This window comes from Tyto alba, unplaced genomic scaffold (genome assembly GCF_018691265.1).
Source record: "Tyto alba isolate M040663 unplaced genomic scaffold, T.alba_DEE_v4.0 Super-Scaffold_41, whole genome shotgun sequence".
Taxonomy (NCBI): domain Eukaryota; kingdom Metazoa; phylum Chordata; class Aves; order Strigiformes; family Tytonidae; genus Tyto; species Tyto alba.
Genome location: NW_024881317.1, coordinates 22,670,644 through 22,693,465, shown reverse-complemented (window position 1 = coordinate 22,693,465; position 22,822 = coordinate 22,670,644). Strand labels below are relative to the sequence as shown.

The 22,822-nt window shown below is 50.2% G+C and overlaps 1 long non-coding RNA gene across 1 annotated transcript in view; it reads left to right on the top strand.

Annotated features, from left to right (window-relative positions):
• The window catches only part of LOC116961049, a 106,989-nt gene that overhangs the window by 553 nt on the left and 83,614 nt on the right, over positions 1-22,822 (top strand). The window contains exons 2-4 of the long non-coding RNA XR_004406737.2: positions 6,523-6,624; positions 15,878-16,153; positions 21,288-21,394. This is a non-coding gene — a long non-coding RNA (uncharacterized LOC116961049). The remainder of the gene's footprint in view (positions 1-6,522; positions 6,625-15,877; positions 16,154-21,287; positions 21,395-22,822) is intronic.

Sequence of the window (22,822 nt, the reverse complement as noted above, 5' to 3'; positions counted from 1 at the left end):
TTGGGCCAAATGAAATGTTCTGGTTAGTCAAAATCCCCTTTTATTTCATTTGTAATTTATTTTGCTGACTTCGTTCCAGCAACCATAGTATGGTGTTGAGTGTTCCGTGGGTGTAGCCGGGACAGCTCTGACGCTGGTGCCTCCTGCAGTCCCTTGCACTGAGGAAGGGCAAAAGTGTTGCCACTTTTCAAATGTTTTCATGGCAGCCAGGAAACCTTTGCTTCCTGGGAGTGCTGTTCCCCATGGAGGAAGGCTAACTTCTCCGACACATCGCTCTCCTGACAGCATGGCTGCACTCAGCCAGGCCTGGCTTCTCAGGCAGTGTTTAATATCCAGCTTCCTCTTTGTGTCTAATGAAGGGGCCAGAGCCCTTTCTGGATCTCTTGGGGATGGGACATCTTGTGTTCACACACTTGGAAAGTAAAATGACAACTGTAGTTGAGTTTTATATATTCTATCTATGTAACATATCTATATTCATGAAGCTCCTTTACTCATATCCTTGTCTTCCAGCAGCTGGAGCAGTAACTTGTCCTTTAAAATAATAATCCCAAGGAAAGTCCCTGCAGAGATAAAGCTTGTCATTGCTTTGCCTTTGGCTTTGCAAAAGATCTCTCCTATTTCTTCTCCTAAAGTGTGTTATGCTCCTGTGCCGATGGGCTGAGGGGCAGGGTCCCAGGGCAGGTTGGTCTGCGGTGTGGGCACCGAGGTGCCTGGAGCACGGTGCCCGGGGCTGAGAGAGGCTTTATAAATCTTCCACGATGATGGTACAAGAACAGACTGATGAGTTATTCTGGCTGCTCAGACAGACCTCAGGTGATGAGCAGAGACCGGCGTTCAGGAGAGGGATAATTACTTTACTCCACGCTCCTCTGGTGGATGCCAAACCCAGGCCCCCAGCAAAGCCCGGGTGAACAGAGCTCGCCTTTATCTGAAGCACCCAGCAGTTGATGGAAAGCAGCAGGCAGGCGCAGATTTCTGCCTCTCCTTGCCAAAATGCCTTGGCTCGAGGTGTGTAGAAGTTACTGCTGTTTCGGGTGCTGCCGGGATTAGTCCTGTGACGCTCCAGCTCCGCACGTCGGGCGATGCCCGGCCGCCTGCGTACCTGGCAGGGGGGGGCCTGGGACCGCCGGCCTGGCAGGCAGGGCAGCACCCCGAAGGCAAGCGGGGTGTCCGGGCTGTACTCACCCCGGTGCTGGCAGCAGCGCAGCGGGCCTCATCCGGCTGTACGGCGCCGAACAGTCCGAGCCCGGGTGGCCCGCGGGAGAGGGCGCTGCGGGCCCGCGCTGCGCAGCCCGGCAGCTCCCGCCTGCCTGCCGAGCTGCCTCCCCAGGCTGCAGACAATGCGCCAGGCACGGCAGACAATAACAGGCAGGAGACAGGCAGCGGGGGCTTCACCTCCGAGCTCAGAGATTTCATTCCTTCAGAGGGGGGAAAAACGGTGCTGGAAACGCGATGCGAAATAGCCCGGGAGGGGAGGGAACAGATCATCACTATCCACTCGTGAGAAACGAGGAGCCTGTGAATTACCAGATTGTATTTAGTGCGGAGGTCTCTTCGCCTTGAAGGGTGTTCTCGGTGGAGTAACGTGCTTTTGAGTTCAGCTGCTGCTCACCGGCAAGGGTGGTGGGTTTTGTTTCATACAATCAGATATTTTTTTTTCCCCTCTTCTTGTTCTGTTTTGTTTGTGCCCACAAAATACTCAGTCCTGAAGGTTATCAGGAGGAAGGGACGTTAGAAACAGTCCAAATCTATGTCGGAAAAGGGCGTATCGTGACACAGGCATTTGTTCTCTTCCCATTTCCATGGAAACATGCAAGCGTGGGCTTCAGCAGTATCAGGCAGGGAGCAGCCTGGCCCTCCAGCCTGGCAGGATCTAGTGGACTCTATCCAGGAGGAGCTGCTGGCAACAGCACACAGAAATGTGGCTTGGTCTCGTCGGGTTTGGAGAGACCAGGTACCCTCGTCCTTCAGAAAAACAGCTCTTGATGTATCACATCAGAAGCAACAGCCAGGACAAACATTTGACTCCCAACCTTCTCCTTCCCATCCTACCCTTCCACATCCCATTGCCCCGTTCAGTCCCTCTGAGAAAACAGTGTACACCACAGGCTGCAATTTTTAATTTCCGGGGGGGTGGGAAGGGTGGAGAGCACATCTTATGGCAACTGACAGGCTTTTTTGTTCCGCGTCAGCCCTTTTATTAACCCCCTGCTAGATCATTCACTCTCTCAGCTTAGCTGCCCCCGCTGCGTTAGTGATGAGAGCGTTTGTAACAGCAGGTCTGCCTTGGGAGATTATGGGGATCCCGCGGCCAGGGAGCAGTGGGTTGGTCGGTGTGTGCACTCAGATTGCTAGCTGCAGCTTTGCCTCCATCTGCCCTCTCTGCCAGCCCAGATACCTTTTATTATCCCTGCGGCGACAGCAGTTGCCTGTCTGACCCCCCTGCAGCCACCCCGTATCTCCCCGTCGGGGGAGCCGATGCCCCACCTGTGGAGGCGCTGGCAGGCTGGCTGCCGGCAGCCCGGCGGGAGGCGGCGTCTTGCCAACGGGTACGAAGAAGGCTAAGGCAAGAGCATCGCCTGCCATCCCACCCTCTCCCCTACCCTTCAGCTTCGCCTGGCCCCTCCTATTTATTGTACATCTTGGGCAGAACCAAGAGTTCCCACTCGATAATCTTGTCCGTTTCCCCTTCTGTATTTAGGGCCATGGCTCCATAAAATCTTTGTCCCAGACATGAGACTGAAGAGTTCATGGGAGCAATGTAGGTCTCTCTGGGCAGTTGTTTCCTTTTCCTTTTGGATCAGGCTGCTGTTGGGGGTTGATTATTCAAACAAATTAATTTGGGATACGCACACAAGTTCTAATTAGCTGCAATTATCCACTTATTTCCTCCCTGCTTCCCTCCCACATTGCTAGAAATTCAAAAATACCACCCTAATGCAGTGTGCCCTCCAGTAATTATCTCCCGGGCCAATCCTGAACCTCTCAATCTGGGATCAATACCTTCGTCTGTCAGCCACGATTAATTAAACGGAATCCCATTTTCAGGTCTTTGATTCATAGCACCCCCCGAACACCTTACTGGGTATTATAATCCAGATGTGATTCTAATACTGTCCTCGAGTGAAGAGGAGGGGCTGACTGATACATCAAAGCCCAACTTCATTAAAAAGCCAAGTGATACGGGGACTCTTCATTTTAAGGCAAGTGATAAGTAGGTGAGACTGTATTCTTCTCTAGAGCCTGGCTGCTTCGTATGGGGAAATAACATCTGAAAATGAACAGCTGAAATCAAAGGTGGGAGCAAGGGTGTTACTCTGTGTGAGGAAGGGAAGCAGAGTTAGGTCCAGCATGATCATTTTCTTGTCACGCCATCTGTGCGGGTGCATTCTGTTCTACAGAGCCTTCTGGTTTTGGCCAGTGGTTGCAATTTTGGAATCTGATACGGTTCTGAACAGTAATTCAATATCCAAAGACTGTTCTGAGCTTCCTGCCACATGCCTGTGGTGGTCCAGGCCAGAACTCCAGAGGTGTTATAACAAAGCTCTTAAAAACAGTAAAACTGTTTTACTTGAGTCTTCTGATGCTTTTAATAGCCCTCCATCCTACACGTGGAGTGATAAAAGCAAAGAGGGATGTTAGGCCAAGCCATGCATTGGCAAAGCAGGGACTGGGTCCAAGATTCATGGCTCCCTCTCCCCTTCGCTGTCTTCCTCAAACAGGAAAGGAGGTCACATCTAAAAGGGGTGATTTGAATCTGTTCCAGGTCTTAAACCTGACAGCCCGTACCCTTTTTGCTGATGCTGGCCGTGTGTCTCAGCCAGACAGCATCCTCTCCTAGGACTTCTGCCTTCATATTCTCTCTTTTGACTCTGATTCACAGTCAGGTTCTTTCTTTCCTGGATGCCTGTTTCTTGCACCTTCACCCTCAGGACTTCCGAAGCCTCAGATCTAACATCTAGGAGTCTGAGGGCAGCTGCTGTTATTCTCAAAGGGCAGGCAGCTCAGCAAATCTTCAGGCAATAAGAGACAATGATTTCCAACTTCAAGCCACCTGGAATAAAGTGGAGCTGATGATGTTGCAGAGAGTCATGACCCCAGGACTGGGAACAGCAAATCTAACTATGCTTGAGCTCTCTGGCAGCCCTCGGTGTCCAATTTCATCAATGCAACTATCTGGGGGTTTCCAGGACATCTTCCAAATGATAGATGTGTTTTGTTTTCTGCCCTTGTAGGACAAATGACTTTAGAGCCGTAATCGAAGGGGGATAGGCAAGCTGTGTAGGTCAGGTCAGGATCTGTGCTCTGTGTGTTACAGTGTGCTGTGTGCAGCACAAGCAGGGGCTTGTTCTTGGTGCTGGAAATGTTACACTTGGCCTTCCTGGCAAAATTTACACCTCAGTGGTACGTAAGGGAGGGAGGAAGCAGTAGGTATGTGAAACCTTCCACTCTGTCCCTGCCCGTATTCAGCAGGGGCTGGAGCCCAGAACCACGGTGGTGTTGCTTGAGGGAGCTGCAGAGCTGAGCACAGCCTGGAGAGGCACGCTCCGCATAGCTGCTCGAATTTGAAAGTTCATTCCAGTTCAGTGAGGCAAGTGGTGCTTTTATGCTTGCTGTCCGCACAGGGTTCTAGTATTTGAGCTGCACCAGCGTGCCTGTTTGCATCCAGAAGTGATTAAAGCTGGAACATTTGCTAGGCAAATCTCGTAAGTTTGATAGGACATTCAATTAGGGAAGGGAAATGATAGTGCGCAGTGTGCTGGTCTTCCAGTCTGCCTCTGACAGAGCTCACTGAGAATTTCACAGTGGCTTTGAAGGGAGGAAAAACAAAGATGTAAAACTTGCAAAATAAATAATTGGTGGGGATTTTGCTGCCTGGTTGTTTCCAAAAGCCCATTTTCGCCTTTTGCTGAGGATCAGAATGATACCCAGGCTGTTGCTTTATCTGCACTTTAAGCTTCAGCTTGTAAGTAGCAAAATCTCTGTGATCAGACTGATTTTAGGTACATGCAAGCCAAAAAATGCCCATATTTTTGGTACCCACCCGAGCAAATTGAGTGGTGGGGTTTGTTATAGAGCAATAAAACACAGTGCCTTTGTGGGTGAAAACTGCTAGCCGTGGGTTCATTGCAAGACAGAGGAACAAAGGCCGTTTTGCTTTCATCAGCTACTTGAGAGGTACAGACCCCCCACCACACTCACGGGGCAAAAGGCTCTGCTGGTGAGTCTTTATTGCCAGTAGAAAATGAAAATTATACAGAAAATACAGACAAGAAAATTCGTATCTCTGCATTCGAGTGCTGTGGTGGGTATGACATCACTGTTAGCCAATCAGCAAGCTCCCTTTGTGTCTGGCTTTCTAATAAAAGCCACTTCATCAGAGTAATTTGCAATAATAATTTATTCACCTTCTAGGAACGACACCACCTGACTCAGTTAGCAGCCGGAGAGAGCGAGCGTGCAAAGGTCTGAAGCCCTAGATGCTGCAGCTACGCTCTGAGCCAGTGCTTCTCCAACACTGACTTGATAAGAGTCGCGTTCAAATTGCAGATAATATAAATGATCACTTGTGTTAATTAATTATTACCCTATGGTTGAACACCCCTAAAGGTGCTCAGTGCTGCAGGGAGAGAGGGGAAAATGGGCTGTTTGGAAGTGTGGCGCTGGGGCCGCATACGCGGGCCCAGCAACCCTAGGCAGGGTGTGATGGGTTCCCCTTGCCCCGCAGGGGTGTACGGGGATTAGGTGCTGCTTTGAATGGAAACTGGGAAGAATTTGGCCTTTTTGAATTTGGGAATTGCCTGGATAAGGAGCAGGGAACCCTGTGCTGGAGGCACAGAGAGAGACAGAGGCACCAAAGTGTTGTGTGCAGTTCAGTTGCCTGGTGCTAAGCAGGGGCGGATCTGAACACAGAGGAGTGTCGTGGGTATGGCCTCTGGCTGTGTGTCACTCAGCTCAGCTCAGAGAAACCATCTTTCCAGGCTGTGATATCTCAGAGCTCTTCTGTGATATCAAACATGGCATCCGGTCTTAGACGCAATGGGTAATAGCTCTGCGAACGCACGTGCGAGGTTCAGGGACTCAGCAGGGAGTTGCTGAGGAGTAAGGAAGGACAGGCCACACTAAAAAGAGAAGCAGAGGCTGTAGGATCTCTCCCTGAATCACAAAGAAAATGTTGCTTTGAGCAAGGTCCCGCAGTACTCTGGGGCTGAGTAAGCCTGTTGAGCCAGAGACATGGGGGCTGCTTGTCCTGCTGCTCTCTGGGAGGAGCTTCACCATGACAGTACGTTGTGCAGGAGGCTCTTTCAAAGCTGTCTTAACCAGAGCTGTGCTTGTGCTTGTGCTTGTGAAGAGCATATAGGATGTAAGCTTTGTAGGTGTGAATTCCCCTAATCAGGCTCTGCACAGACAATGCTGGATTTGGAAGCAGAGCACATCGGCACTGAACAGAGACCAAAGCATGAAGACAACCAAAACAACAGATCACTTCCACCCTGAATAATTTGTTTTATCTTACAGGGAGAGAGAGCAGCGGAGCTGGGAACAGCGAGCAGATGTCCTGAGTCAGCCCAAGAAACTCCAGACAGGCATACCAGTATAACCATCAGCACACTGAAACAGGTAATGGAGATCTCAACTGAAAACAAAGCTAGGTTAAAAAAACCCCAGCAGGTGTTAGGTGGCAGAGTGAAGGGGGTATTCTCACTGTGTGCAGGCAGCAGCCCTCCTCTCTGGCTGAATTGTCAGCATTGCTGCTTCAGGGTCACCAGACTGTCTCCACAGCCTTTGGGGATTTTGAAATTAAAAAACCCCCAAATCCAGGTAATTCAACCAATGGAGTTAATTCGCTCTGTAAATCCTTCTGCAAGTGCATTCGAGTAGGCTTTCTGTCAGGGGTTTCTCCAGGAGTTTACCCTCGCCCCGTGAGTCGCATTGATCTCGGAGAGCAGGACAGCTCCACATGATGAATAACCCAGCTGTTCCTTAATGAAGTGTTTAGCCAGCAGTCCATACTGCACTGATGGGCTCTATTATGATTCAGCTTGGAGGAGCTGCTTGAGGAGGTACAACCTCGTTAGCTTCTTGGAAGGCTACCGAGGACCAGATCCTGTGGCTGCGTGGCTGTTGGAGCAGTGGGGAGTACGAGGAGCCAAAAGCAGTGTAAATGAGGGTTAGGCGCGATTACGTACTCCCCTGGGGCTCCCAAGTAAATCTGCTCTGGATATGCTCTACTTGGATGTGTTGCCCTCTGTGTGATAACAAGCCTGAGGGGCCCTAAATGTCTTCAGTAAGAGTGTGAGGCACAGGGGTGCTTTCTGATTTCCAGATTTGCTATTCCAGTCCCTCACTGGCATTGAGATGTTTCCTCGGGTGTTTCCAGGACCATCTGTAGCGACGAGGAGACGCTGGCTGCAGCCCACCCCTGGGTACAGCAGACTGGCAATGAGGTGTATCTCTGTTGATGTGCTGTGAGAGACCCTCACACCGGCTCAGATCAGTGCCGCGACAAGCAGTCACACTGATTTGGTGACTATAGGGACTTCCAAATGCTGGAGGTGCCCTTCCAACTGCAAGGCAGGCCCCAGCCCGTACTCCCGTACTGTAAAGCAGCACTGGGGGCTTTGGGAAGTGTTTTACTGTTTGGATTTTGACCATTTATTTGATTGGGTTGCACTCATCCTGTCTAAAACAGTGATCCGGGCTGGGGAAGCAAAGCAGAGGTAACTGGGGAGAGAGGAGGACTGGCGGTTCTGCACCCAGCATGCGCCTGTAGGACCCTTCCAAGTGTTGCTTATTGATTTACTTTGAAACTACATCCTTGGCCTCAAATGAGTGCAATCAAAGGTGACAGAACTCCAGAGCAGAAGAGTTTACAACATATTTTCTAAGAATCGCTTGTCATATCTGAAGGGAAAATGGAAGGGTAACATAAACACACACAAAGCCTGGGGATAATGGCTGTTACTGTGCAGAGTCAGTGGTCTCAGAGTCTGGAGTGATCTGATGAAGTCTTGTAATGGGAATTTGGACAAGGCTGTGCTTTGCTGGCTTGATTCCCTTTGTAAATGAAGCTGCTTTAAAAAATCCCCGAATTGCTGGGGCAGGTAAGCAGGCAGTCTGGAGAGACCAGGCCACCTAGTCCTGATTATAACTCTGCATTTCATGGAGCCTGGCTTTCAGACAACCTCTGCTGCTCACCCCTTGGCCCCAGCTCACTTAACTTTGCCTATGGGCTTTAATGCCAGAACAAGATGTTAACGCTGCTCACCCCATCACGCCACTGCAGAGTACCTGTCAGTCAGCGAGGGACATTTTCTGAGTTTACATTCACTGGCTTGCAAGACTGGGAGACAATCACTTTTTGGCAGGGTTCCTTTATGAATCAAGGCCATATAATATCTTCCTTGCATCAGGGTTTGTGTACCTTAAACGTGAAAGTGGTTTGCCTTTGTCATGCACATGCAGACAGAAACAGAATAATGTCTAGACAACTTAAGGGTTAAGTATCTCACCTGCTCTTCTCCATTGACTTGGCCAGGCATTTCCAGTTTGTAAAACATCTGACTTATTGTTATCCTCAGATTAGGCAGCAGCAAAGTTGCTTAAACCTGGTTTAAGTGCCAGAATAGGCCTTCTTAATACAGCCCTTTTGTTCTTGCGACCGTTGTCCCACTGGTCCATTCCCAGCCCCCCCTTCCCCTCACTCTGCCTGAGGCTCACTGGACTTGCTAAGAGCCTCTCTGGGGTTAGAAATGGAACCTTCTTTTTTTTTTTTTTTTTTTTTTTTCCAAAATCTCTTTGTTGTCTTGAGCTCTCAGGGTGACCGCCTAACACCTGCAAAACCCCCACATCCCTCTGTAAATCACATGAATCCCTGCCTGACAAATGAGAGGCCATTGCCAGCGACAAGTTAACCTGGACATTCTCTGCATGCTGCCTTATGCTTTCCAGCCAGCGCTCTCAGGTGAACGGGCGATTTCAGAACGCAGCGTCTGGCCAGCTGGCTCTGTAATTCAGGGTCAGTTGTGACTTTCGGGATCCCACTGCTCCTGCCCCTGCACATCACAAACACGAGCTCTGTCTCTTCCCATGTCAGGGTAGCAGCTGAGTAATGCTGGGTTTCCCAGCCCAACTCCCTGCCAGCTACAGCTGTGTGGTTGTCTTCTCCACTCTACAGCTACTGACAAAGTGTTTTGCCCTCACTTAGGGTTTGGTGGTGACCTTGTAGCTTGTCTGTGGAGGGGCTTCGCTGCCCCTCCTTGCAATGTAGCTGCTAAAAGCTCAATTGAGAATATGGCCCCTAACTGCTGGAAGGTTTCTCTTCTCCGCAGGGAAGCCCTACCCTCTCTGCAGCTGCAAGAGCCAGGTCTGGGCCCGCACTCACAAGTCACTCCAGGGAAACTGAGGCAGAAGTTCACCCTCGGAGAACTGGGACCCAGCAGCTTCCCGAGCCCTTTCTAGGTTTCTTATTGTTAGCTGGTATGACACATTTGCCCCCAAGGAACAGATCATCCAGTGCAGGTACCTTTATTCCCCTCTGCTCGCAGAGTAGGACAGGGTTGCCCCTGCAGTGACGTATCTAAGGCTGCGCCTGGTCCTGCTTGACAGTCTTCAGGTACTGCCTGCTCCATCCTTGGCCACTCGCCCAGCCCTCCTCTTTTCCTCCTCTGCGTTCCCTCTCTGGGTGACCTTATTTACAAATTTTGCATATATAATCTCCTGCTGATGACTCAGGGAGTGATCACTTTCCTCCTAGCCTGCCCTGCGCTGTCCAAATGAATTCACAGTATGTCTTTCTGACAGCGCTTCGTGGACACCCACCTACTGGCTTCAGCTCACACAATCAAAGCGGATCTTTGAGTCCTCGTGTGCTTGCTCTTCCCTGCTACCTTTCTTGATGTCTCTTTCTTACCGTCCGCTCAACCCCTGGGTCCTCTTTGACTTGACCTCTCTCTAAATACCCATATCTGGGCCCTGCTGAAGACTAGCTGCTTCTTCCTGAAGAATATCTCCTCCTCCCTGTCTACCCAGCTGAAATCCCTTTGGGATTCCCAGGTTTTCTGAATAATCAGATTTCTGCCACACTTATCAGTTCTATGCAGAGTGCCACAGAGCCTTATCGTCGGGATTTTCAGTGGGAACCTCTGACAGTGCAGTGTTAAAGGGTCCTGCAGAGTGTGTCTCGGTAATCATCTCCCTCACATGAGCTGTAAAGTGCGTGTGTCTTCTGCAGACAGCCTATTCGGGCCCTGCTCTATCTAACCATCCCCCAAAAGTTTTCCACTGCAGAGATACTGGGTCCTGCCTATCTGCCAGCTGTGCCAGTTCCAACATGCCACTGCATGTCTCTCCCAGGTTACTCCCTCTGCAGTGGGGGAGCAACCTGTAAATGCTAACAAAGCATCCTCTCCTTCTTCCAGATCCCTCCTAAAATCTAATGTGCTACACTTCCTATCGACAGCAACGTACTTGATGTCTGCAACAGCTACCCAGCCTCTGCCTTCATGCCTGTTAGTGCTCCTTTGCCTGCGTACAGCGTCTTTGTGGCCTCCAGGCGTGTCCTTGGGAGGCATGTACGCTTCTGAGCGTGGGACTGTCCCTCTGCAGCATTCCTGCAGCGTGCTCAGCAAGATGAGACCATTATACAGCCTGTAATGATGGAGGAAAGCGTAATCGTTCGGAAGCCTAAATTATTAAGTCTGGTCATTTTGGTTTCCGGGAGCGATGAACATGAGATTGGTTTTGGGGCTTGCAAATCTTCTGTGTAAGCTTCCGTTTCCCAGGCACATTGCTGTTGAGTTGCCTCTGTCAAATGCAGCAACTTTGGCTCTCCTCCCACAGATTATCTGGGCATGTAAATGACCTAAGACAGATACACTGTCATTTTCTCATGCTGTGATTTTACTTACACCCCCCTGTGGTACATGACAATAAAATTACCCCTCTTGTTCCTTTCCCACAGACAGTCTTGCAGGCTTGTCACTCAGCATCACGTGCGCAGTCGTCCGTCAACTGCTTTTGGGACCTAGGGGGGTGATTTGGGAAGGATCTGTTATGCTGTAATTCACCCCTGTTTGCCTTTAGGAGAAGGATTCTGGTTTCCATGCTGCTTCCTCCTGTGCCTGCATGGCTCTTTGATCACAATTTGCCTCCTCAGACCTTCAGAATTACAGCTACTTTGTAAGGTTTGCCCATAATCCTAGTGACATGTCGTTTCCTGACAAGCTCTGGACTTTACTTGTTCCCAACTTGTGACTAATGGCTCTTTCTGATGGACTCTCTTACTGCAGATTTCATGTTCCTTACCTGGATTCAAGAGCTATTTGAGTCTACAATACTCCTCACCTTCTCTGTTGCTGTCATCTGACCTTCCTTGCTTTCACTTTAAAATAAGGAAGATTTCAATGTTGAATCCACTTCTCTCTCTCTCATTTTTGTCCTCACTGACCCTTCTGCACAACATACAACCAGACCTGCACCAGTGACTTCGGGAGGAGAGCCTGCAAGAGCCTGCTGCGCTCACCAGCGCTTGTTAACAAGGTTCCTGTCTTGAAAACACAAGCAACAGAGCTCTGACGTGCCAGGAAGGCCTATGTCAAATAAAACCCTTATACTTTCTCATCTTCCTCCCCAAACGACTTTATACATACACTGAAGTGTACGCTCTCAGGGCTGAGTTTGAGCTGGTAGAGCCAGGATCAGAATTGCTTCCAGGCAGGAAGCTTTTTAATCAAATGTTTCTCTTCTTCCCGCTTATTATGCAGCGTGTGCTTCTGACACCAGGGGAACCAGGAGCAGGATATCAGAGTTGGCTGCCAGCTGCAAGCCAATGGCCATGTTTTTCTTCCCAAGGCAGACCCTAATGGTGAGACACCCCCACCCGCCCCCCCAGCCCTGCTGCTTTTGAGCAGTGCCAGCGGGGTGTGGAACTGCTCCAGGAATCCTCAGCTACAGGAAAGCCACGCATTGTGCAAGTGATGGGGTTACTGAGTGGTTGTGGATAGCAGTTGCCGAGCGTTCCAGTCTGTTTTGCAGATGTATTAGTTCAGCCCTGAGGAGGGGTTTTTAGAAAAATGGTAAGTAAGGAGGAAGGCAGTGATTTCCAGCCCTTGGGCAGCGGGTGACTTCTATAGAGACAGACTTTTTTCAGTGGGCTCAAATCCACTGCACAGAGGCCACGTCTAGATCAGGTCACGTTTTAGAGGCCTGAAAGGTCTGAGCATCTAAGCATCTGGAGAGAGGGAAGGGACAGCAGCCAAGGAAGGCTGAGGAAGACCGATTGCCCAAAGTATTGTTTGAAGAAGCTTGATGTACCCTGACCCACAGAGGATGGTGAGCTTTGTGAAGGACAGGCCTGTTTACGTGCTTTTACTTTGAAGCTCTTTCTCTCAGAATATACAAGATCTGCTTGACAAATACTGTGTGACCACTACATACCTTACCAAGCTCCTAGTAGGCAGAACTGCCATGAGGTCTTGGGAATTGGGCCCTAACAGAAAAAATGGCTTGTAGGTTAAAATGACAAGATGATGCACTTTGCAAGAGTGGAGGGCTTAGAGCAGAAGGTGTCCAGCTGTGCAAAAAGCTTCCTCATCACAGGACGCAGCTCTTCTTGCACTGCCTGCCCCAGAGAACTGATCCTTCAGGTTTATTTTCCCACCTGGGTGTACAGAGCCAGTGTGAATGCTGGAGCTTGGTGTTCCACTCCTTTCCCGCACCTCCTGCTCTCTGGCTGAGAGGGAAAAGCACTGAGGAGGGAGTACACCAAGCTTGTCCTAAAAGCAGGAACTAAGTAAGATTTCTGTCAGCAGCTCTCAGGCTGAGAGCTCCAGCCAGTCGTGTTGGTGTGTAAAACAAGTGATTACCTGTGCTTTGGAACCAGAGCATCCAGCTGAGGTCTTTATTCAGGATCAAACTCAGAGACCTTTTCAGGGAGCTGTTGAACGCTCTTCATCCATCCCAGATCTGGCCAATGGATCAAAGCCCACTCTGCCAGCAGATATCCCCTGCATGCTGAAAAAATGAAGCGCATGTTCATCTTGCTTTTAACTTGGTATTCTGCTTCCACATTCACAAAGGAAATTACTTCAATTTTTCTGTAATATTTTTTGTGTTTTATAATATCAGTAGTGACCTCCTGGTCAGACGTTTCAGGAAATTTAATGACCAGCTGTGAGAAGGGACCTTGGCTTCACCTTCTATCTTTCAGGCTTGCGTAAGCTGCCAAACTCATTACTGGCACGTGCAGCAGCACTAATGTTACCTGAGGGTTAGCAGGGTAAAGTTTTCCTAGGTACTTCTTCTCCTGCCTGATTTCTGGGCAAATAGGGTTCACAAATCCCTATTTGTACAAGCAGAAAATGTCATTATTCTGTTCAATTATAATCCCAAACTTAAAAATTAATTGAGGCAGGTATTAAATTAAGCAGGTTTTGCTTGAGTAAATATTTTCCATTTTGGAGCCTAATCTATTCAGTTAATAATCTAAAGCAATTTTATTAATTTTTTTTTTTTTTGGTTTGCAAAAAAATAATAACGTCTGTTCCATTAGGAGCTGTCACTGGCTTAAGAGGATTTTACTCCCATTTTATGGTTTGGTTCAAAGAAAATTTATTCTTGCAGTAGGTTTAATGATTCTTAGCTAACGTTGTCTTCCCGGCTGCAGTTGGACTGTAATAAAAAAACCTTTGGCTTTTGTTAGACTTGCACATTCTTGGCTGCCAATAATGATTAATCTTTCCCCCTACAAGATCATCTTATTACTTGGGTTTGACTTAGGAGCTGCCGTTCCCTCCGGAGCTTGGTAAGGGCTTTCTCCCAGAGCAGCTCTGATGCAGCGCAGGTGTGACCTGCAGTGCCTCCCTTTGTAGTCTGTCTTTGCCCCTTAATTGCTGATCCGCGGCACTCCGCTTTCTAAGCTCCTCTGCACAGGAATGCTATTTTGGGGGATGACGGAGAATTAATTGCGAGAGGAATTCCTGAATGCTTCCATGCATGGAAGGGCCCTCGGCGTCCCCGGCTGCCCGGCGGGGAGGATTGTCTAGACAGACTGCTGGGTGCGGGGGGGGCTGGGGGGCAGGCTCCCACTCCTCCCTGACCTTGGGCAAGCCACAGAGGGCACTGATCCCCACCCAGATAAACCCACAAAGATCTACACCACTGCCACCTCTCAGATGCATTTAGAAGCCCTCTCCCACGGGGCAGCATTGCCGCAGCTCTCAGCAGGGCAGACGGTGTCCCAGCCATCCCAGTGCGGAATATCCTGCTCACCTTGTCAAGGCATTTCTGTGTCGGTCCCTTGTCGATCCCCAGGGAGGGGTGGGAATGGTCCCCAAAGGTGTGGGAGGAGGCTGAGAGCAGATGACTGGTCTAGGTAGATGCCTGCGAAAGCGTTGCAGTGGATGATCTTGGGGCATCGCCAAACATATGGGACTGGAGCTTCATGCTGAGAAAATTTGTGTTTTAATTCATGGCCATCTTGGCAATGCTTTAATGGTTCATAGTAATAAAAACCCTGGGAACAGGGAGAGAAGAGACGCTTAACCGATTTAAGAGAGACCTTTGCCATTAACAGGACACACATGCTCTCTGATCGGCTTGTCACATCAGGCATAAGTGAGTTTGTGGTAGATGAATTTGCTGTACTGACTCTCCACCTCTGCCTGTGGGATCTTTTGGGCAAGATGATCACACCGGAGATGTTGCATAAAGGAATCTCTTTCCTCTGCCTGGGCTCTGAAAGGCAACTGATTCTAGGGCAGAAACGGCAGCTGATTGTATGAAGAGAAGTGATCTGCAGTACCAGCAATTAAAATTGAGGTGGAAAATGCATGAGACATTTGGGCTAGCATCTGGAGTTCCTTTTAGAAAGCCTTTGCAAACAAACGTGAGTGGTCAGGGCTGTTGTTTTACATCTGTCGGGGCCCCGCTGCATACAGAAGAAAAGACTCACTTTGGACAATGGTTGTCAGCAGTAAGAGCTGCAGAACTGGTGCTAACACAGCCTCGCTCCGAGCATGGGCAAAGACAGACTATGTTCAGCATCGTTTCAGAAACCAAGGTTAAGTGTCGGGCTGGTCCAGGCGGGTTTTATGAGCAGCCTTAACATAACAAGCCCATATGGGTGCGAGGGGGGAGCATAAATGCTTTTTGGAAAGGAGAATTGCTTCACTTTCCAATTTTGAAAGGCTTATGATAAATCATAGCCTGAACACTCAAAACCAGAAGCTTCAGCGGCTTTACTGCCCGTCTCACAGTGACGTAGTGGGTGTGGAGGTGAGATGGCACTGCTGGGAGAGGCACAGCTGGGCACTGCTGCACCCTGAGTCACCAGAAGGAAGCCAAAAGATGCTAGCATGAATTTCAAACGGTGTCTACCTACCTCCATGGTGGTTTTCTCGAGGCTTAGGGAGCACTGGGGTATCCCTACTGGTTGATGCTTCTCTGGTAGGACGTGGATCAGAAGGTGCTTCTTCACTGGAACTGAGCCATGTTTAGGGGGTCAAGCAAAACAATTTGTAAAACTCTGGTCAAATTTAGCAGGTCATATCAGCTAGAGAAAACTGCCCAGCCCTCTTGTGGGATTAGAGCTTCAGTCCTTTCTGACTTTTTTTAAAACAAAATTGCTCAAGTTTTCATTTTGAAGGGCCATTTTGTTCAGAAGTTTAGCTGGCTGACATTTTTTTTAACTGCACAAAAGCTTCTGAAACCAAAACCAAACACATCTTCTGTTGGGTTGGCCAGTCTCCGTGGTTGGCTCTGAAAAATGTTTTTAGATTTGGGTTTTTTCCTTCAGCAAAGGAACCTGACAATCTTTTTTAATGGGTTGGCCTGAGAATGTTTGGGGTTTTTTTCCCCTGTTTTTTTCTTTTAGTTCAGTCTTTGAGAGGTCCTCCAGATTCCTCTGACATTCCTGCTGCCTGAGATGTTCGGCTCCGTCGGGAGACCCCTCTGTCCTATTTCTGGTCAGGAAAGGGACGCAACTGGGCCCTGGAAGACTGACTGGCTGGAGAGTGAAGGCAGGACTGGCTCCGAGAGTGGACTCCTGGCAATGTGGCTGAGAGCAAATGTGAACAAACACCACTTCTTCCCTGCTGATGGAGCAGAGCTGTTTCCTTGCCTCTCTCTGCCTGCCCTTCACACCAAATGGGTGAGTTTCCCCACTTTCTATTTTTCTTAAATCGTTGTACCTGTGTTCCTTTCCAACTACTGGGTCAGGGTTGCCATATCATGTGTAGGGCATATGTTTTCACTGTCCTTGCTGTTCCAGCTGGCTGCCCATCCCCACGTACCCCCTCTCTGATGCTATTTCTGGGCTCAGAGCACTTACCACCTTCCTTGAGTGAAGTCCACGTTTTCCCACGTAACTTAATGAGCCCTTTCTCCTGTGGAGTGTGAAGGGGACTGATAAAGGGTGTGTTTTACTTTTAACCCTTCTGATTCTTCCACCAAAGCCTTTCACGCCCTGGATTGAGCCACCAGACTGGCTTGGGCAGTCACGCTGGATCAGCAGCCCACGGCTGTCCGGGGTGGGGGGGGATGCGGTGGCGGGGGTCACGGGTGTTTGAGCTGAGCTCGTTCCACTGTCCTGACGCATTGCTGTATGCACAGGGACTGCAAAGAGGTTTCCACGGGCAGGAAGCAGGGCAGATTAGAGGCACACTGAGGCTTTTATTTTATGCCAGGACTTCAAAATGTTCTTGCTGGTATTTCTGAGCCCTCGTTTTAACCACTCTTAATACATGTATATAAAATAGCGGAAGGCTGTCCTCTGTCAGCCGCACACTGCATCTCCATGGGATGAGAGTCACAAGACACTTCACATGCATTGAAGAGCCAACGGGCTCCAGGGGAGGTTCAGGACTGGCTCCCTCAGGTCTGCTTCCTCTCGAAGCAGGGAGTCAGCTCACCCAGCAGCCCCCGGCCAGCCCCGCCACCCCAGGCACTGCTCTGGAACCTGAGGTTGGCCATCCCTGGTGTGGCTGACATGCTGTTTGAGCCGTAGGGACATGCCATCTCCCTTGGGAGTGTGCTCAGGGAGGCAATGCTGAGGTAGCCAGAGGTCCCGGCAGGCTGCGGGAATGGGTGGTGCTGGGATTTTCCGGCCACTTCTTTTCCCTCATACATTTGCACCCTTTCCAGACATGCATCAGCTCCACTCCCACAGGAGCACTGGGAAGAACATGCTCCAGCTGCTGTTCCTCCGTGGTTTCTCCCCAGCAATGTAAACAGTTTACAGGGAACTTTGTAAACAGCAGATTTGTTTAGGATATTGTCTGCATTCCCGCCTCAGCGTTTCCTTATTCAGCAGCACAGGGGGAAGGCTGACCTGCCGGCTGGAGGCCTGCAGCTTGCCCTGTTGGAGGGGAAGATGGTGACGACCGAGAGGAAGGAGTTGTGTACACTCCTGCATTCCCTGTGAGCCTGGTGGATTTGGGGGATCACGCCAGGGTCACACGCACACACCGCGGCTGCCTGGAAATGTTTCTGCATCCAGCAGAGAGGAAAGTGGCATGGGATGAAGCTGCTGCTGAGCCCTTCGCAGGACGTGGTTGCGTGAGAACAAAGTGTATGTGAACAGAGAGCTTGCTTACTCAGTGCCCAGGGCACTGGGAGGTAGATGTGAAATCTTCAAAGACAGGAGCTTCATTTCAGAAAGGCACTGCCTATTTGAAAAGTCTGAGAAAGTCGACGACTCCCTGGGGAAGCTGATTGTCCACCCAGGGAAAGGAGGCTGTTAAATCAACTTGGCCTTCATCCCGTGGGAGTAACCTCTGAAGATCTCTCTTCTCCCTTCAGAGCTCCTCACACAGGGATTCAGCCTGTGCCCATCAGTAGGTCAGCTTCTCTCTGCCACCTTTTGACCTTTGTAAAGGAGCAGAGAAGGGAGAGGGTGATTTCTACCTGAGCTTCTGCATCTGCCACAGAAGCTTTGTCGAACTTAACACCCAAATACCCCTTAAACCTCAGACGCATGCACTAAAGACATAAACAGTCGCAGAAGTGAGTGAGGAGAGCTTGAAATGGAGGTTGACATGCCAAAAAGAGGGCCTAGGGGTGGGGGGAGCAGCAAACAGAAAAGTTTAGAAGCAGTCAGGAGCTTCTGAGTGAGTGGGGGACGTTCCTCATGCCCTCGGATGTCTAGTGCAGCTGTGGGTGAGTTCAACCTTCCTTCTGCTAGTGAAACATTGCTTCTGCAGTGTAGCTGTGAGGCAGGTACCCAAACGGGAGAGCATAAGAGAGCCTGACTTTCAGGAAGCACCCTGGGGGTGGTCAACAGACCCTTTAGAGGAGGGAACAAAGCCCTGATTTTGCAGTACACTTATTGTCGGTTGTTTTTTTTTTTTTTTTTGATTTTCTATTGTCATGCTTAAGCCTGAGCGGCTTAAATCTGTGACAGGCCCTCGAACTACTACTTCTGTACGCAAACATTCCCCACCGACAGGAGGGATAACTGTTGTGGGCTGGCCTGGCTGCCCTGTGCTGGGCTGTCAGGAACTGACAGTGGATTGTTCTGCTGTTTGTTTGCCCCTGTTCCCTGCCAACCACAAGTTTGAGTCTTGAATTTAAACGTCCTAATAGAAAGGATGAGATCTTCAAATGACACCTCTGGTTCATTGCCAGGGACGTCTTGCATCCAGAAGACACAAACAGCTCGACAAAGCTGAACATGGGGAGAAGCAATCTGACCCCATTTTCCACAGCATTGGCTTCCCTAGTATACGGCTGCTGGTTGCAATTCGGAGATGGTCTCCACCTCCTCTGTTAGCATGACCATGTGAGGGGCTGGTGACCCACTCTGGCTGTGTCCACATGTTCACCATTATGAGGAAGAAAAGGCCAGCAAATTCTTCCTGCTTCCCCCAGAGGCATGGATGTATGGCACCGACCCAGCCTGGCCCGGGAACAGTCAGTAGGGCTGAATTTTGGATGTCTCTGGATGTTTTAAATACCACATAAAAACCGTGTTTTCCTTTGGGGGATGTGGATAGTTGAGCGTTGTCCAGCAGAATCCTGTTGACTTTCTGGTGAGCTCTAACTATAAATATTTGAACAAAAAATTATCTCGTCTTAACCTTAGCAAAATTTAATCGTTCTGTACATAACGAAGTCTGGTTTAAGTCACAAATGAAAATGCAAGTGGTAGTTTCAGGTGATTCCCCAGTGGGTGTTGGTCCACATCAGCACTGAACCCAGGGTGTTGCCCATCATGGATGGCAGTCTGTTCAGCAGGAAGGGCTGAAAGAGCAGCTGGGATTGCTCGGTAGGATGGGGCTGCCTTGGATGAGTTTAGTATGGTCCAGAACAGGAAAGCAGGAGGGCTTCAGGTCGTGATGGATGACTGAGATGGAAGGCGGAAGGCACAGGAGAGTGACTAGTTCTCAAATCTTCCCGTTTTGTTGCAGGGTCTGGAGTTTGCCTGTAGTTTGGGTCCGGTTTTGTTACGAACCTCAAAGCTCGAGCAGATTTTCAGCTCTTCTTTAGGTAAAATCCCCCTCTGCTCAGCTCACTGACCTTCATTGTTCCCTGTTGGGAGGGTGGTGGGTGTTATGGGATGGGCTCGATTCACTCCTTCCTTCTCTTGGACTCTCACATTTGTCATGGTGAAGAGGAGGCAGGAAGCTCTCTGGGAACCTCTGCCTTCCCTTCACCTCCTGTCTGCCTAATTCATTCCTGGAGAACTCTGCTGTGGCCTGGGATAGGGGCACTGAACTCTCAGAGGGCAGAGCTGAGTCTGAGGGAAGGGAGAAGAGTATAAATTATCAAGGAGAGGCTGAGCAGATGTGTGGAAGGAGAGAGACTGCAGCAGTACCAAAAGCAGAAGAGGGAAGAACAAAATGGCCTGGGGGGCCATGAGGAGAGAGAGTGCTCCCACAGCCCCAGAGGACCACCCTGGACTCATACACACTGGAGATTAAAATATTCCCAAGCAGATCCAAGCGTGCAATGAGATCTTCATGAAAACATCTTTCTTAAGCAAGAAGTCGGAGCAGGCTGGGGTTCCTCAGAGCCAGGAGCACTAGCGATGCAGGAGGTGAGCAGGGGAAGGCACGACAGGCCAAGAGCGAGGGGCAGAGCCGGTTGCCAGGGCAGCAGGTCAGGACCAGGGCACTGGTAGAAAGTCTCTGTGGTTCTGCTTGGGAAATATATTTAAAGCATTGATGTTTCCAAATGAGGAGGAACTGACAGCTGCCCCCTGCAGCCCTCAAGTGCCTTGACATCCCACCTCCCTTTACGATAAACAGGTGCCTTGCTCAATTAAATCCCTTGAGTGGAAACATCTGGAAGCTCCCAGCGTTCACCCTCAGTTCACCCTGCTGAAGACACCCAAGCAGACAGGTCTGTTCCTTTTGTAGCCCAGTCCCTCTTCCAAAGGGAGCAATGGCAGGACATTACTGGCTGTGCTCCCGTGTTTTGGCGTGGGCTGAACTGTGTCTGGGAGCCCATCGGGGAGGGAGCTGCTCCTCTGTGGTCCAGCTCAGCCCTACTCCCTGTTTCAGGCCTTGGCTTTGGCATAGAGACTGCCTCCTGCTGCGTCTTGTGTTCTCACCGTTCTCTCTGGCAGAGAAGAGCCCCACTCTACAGGATTTGGCCCCTGAAGCAGCAGAGTCTTTTGCTGTCCTGAGCAGCAAGGCTCAGGCCTTATGATAAAGTGCTGCTTGCAGGTCTTCAGGCTCCTGGGCGCATCTTCCGCCTCCCTGGGCGCTGCGTGGGCTCAGCTGATCTTTTGGTCATTTTTTTTTGGAAGGGAGGGCAGCTGAGTTTGCTGTGGCCAGTTGGTAGCTCTGTGATGCTTCCTGAGCTTGGCAGTGTCGCAAAACCCACTGCTGATTGTCCCTTCTGCTGTGGGAGTGAGAGAGGCCATGTCAGAGCGCCCTGTACAAGCTGGCAGGAAAGGAAGGATGTACAACCGCGCTCCTAGCGTTTATTATCCTTTGTTATATAGGGATATAGACAGGAGATATGTGAAGGAGGATGGCAGAGCCTCTGTGCCTTCCACCACAAATGAGGCCCTGCTGCCTGGGCACCCACGGCACGCAGTGCTGCAGTGGCAGAAGGTCCCCACTTCTTGAACCGCAGAGGGGGCGAGCAAAGATTTGCAGACTAAGACCAGGCGAGGCTGAAGAGCAGCGCTGACAAACACTGCCTTTGGGTCAAAGCAGTGCCCCCCAGTTGTGCGATGCTGCTGTTGGGTGGCAGAGCACAGGCATGGAGTGCTCCTCGGTCCCAGCGATGCTCTCTGCCTGGCTGCTGAGAGCTAACTGCTGATCTTTGTGCTGCAGGGACGGCAGCGAGGGAGCGCGCCTTGTGACCGGAGTGGGACCCGTGCACCGAGCCCTGTGTGCTTCGTCTCCAGACCCTGAGACTTCAACGTGACAAGATTGCAAAGGTAGAGTTGGGAGCGGGCTTGCAAGATGGCAAGTGCTGCCTAATTAACAGGAAAGATGACTGTTAATAAACTGGGCGTGATAGTACTTCACAGGGGTGGGAAGGGCTGATGAATGTAGAGCCACTTGAAGGCCTGCGAGTGCCTCAAGTGTTGTGACGTGCACGGAGTGTTTCTGGGTTTGGTTCTCACTCCTGGCCTGCCCCACGTGAGGGGCTGGGAGCTCATCGTGTGTGTGCAGGCAGGCTGACGCTGGGGGCTCCGGCAAGCTGTAACAATTCCCATTTAGGTTTGACCTTTTGCTGGATATTAAAGCCTTGCTGTGGCTCAGTGAGATGAACGCTGCAGCAAACACAATTCCTCAAGATGAAATATCTCTCCAGTGGGTAATTCCAGCCTCATTTGAGGGTTGTTGTATTTTTTTTTTCTTTCCCGCTGAATCATTTATTCCTGGTGTCAGGAAGGTGCAGAATGACTTTCCCCACTGGCTTTCAGAGCTTCATTGATTCTTCAACTCCCACTCCTGCAAATCTGCTGGAACAGCAGCCCTTTGCCTCTGCAATTTTCCCAGAAGGGGGGTGGGGAAGGGGAGGGTATCAGGGCTGGGGGAGCTCTTCAGTGAACCCATTCACAATCTGGGGGCAGTGCCATCATATTTTAAGCTCCGTAGTCCAGAGGCAGTATCTTCTGATTTGTAGGTTTTTTGCCTTAAATGCCTTCTCAGCACTCAGCTGTCTGCATGGGGAAGGGGGAAATAGGACACATTAAAACTGCTGGTGAACGCAAGTTTTGTGCTGGAAGGGTGGGGAGTGGGGCACGGTCCCAAGTCTTGGGTCACCCTGAACACCGTTTGGGCACTGACACAGGTCACCAAAGGCAGGGCAGGTCCCTGCCTGACTGAGCAGTCTTCAGAAAGAAAAGGAGCAGGATGCATTACAGCAGCTCCCCCAGAACAGGGAAATAATGACAGATCGATGGTAGAAAGGGGAGCGGTGAGCAGGATCATCTGGTACAGTCGGTGCGTATGTGTGTATATATGTGTGTGCAGCACCTATGGGAATTCTTGAGATTGTACAGAGCGCTGGAGACCTTTGGCCCTTCCTGTTTTCTGGTTCACTGTTGCAGCTTAACTCCTGTGCTCACGATGGGTATGAATCTGGTCCTTTCAGCAAAGGAAAGCAATCTACTCCCAAAATATGCATAGTGAACAAATTAAATCATTGCGTGTCTGCCAGACAGGAGTGACTGAACCCAGGCCTCCGCCTGTCATCATCAATCTATCTGCAGTCCTGTATCTGAGTTCACACTTCATGTTCTCCAGTGCAGCTCCTTTCTCTGGGCTCCTGGGGGACATGGAAATCCTCTTCTTACCATGTGGGGGGAGGCCTGGAGAAGACAGGGTCCCAGAGCCCCGTAAGAGCTTGGGAACCC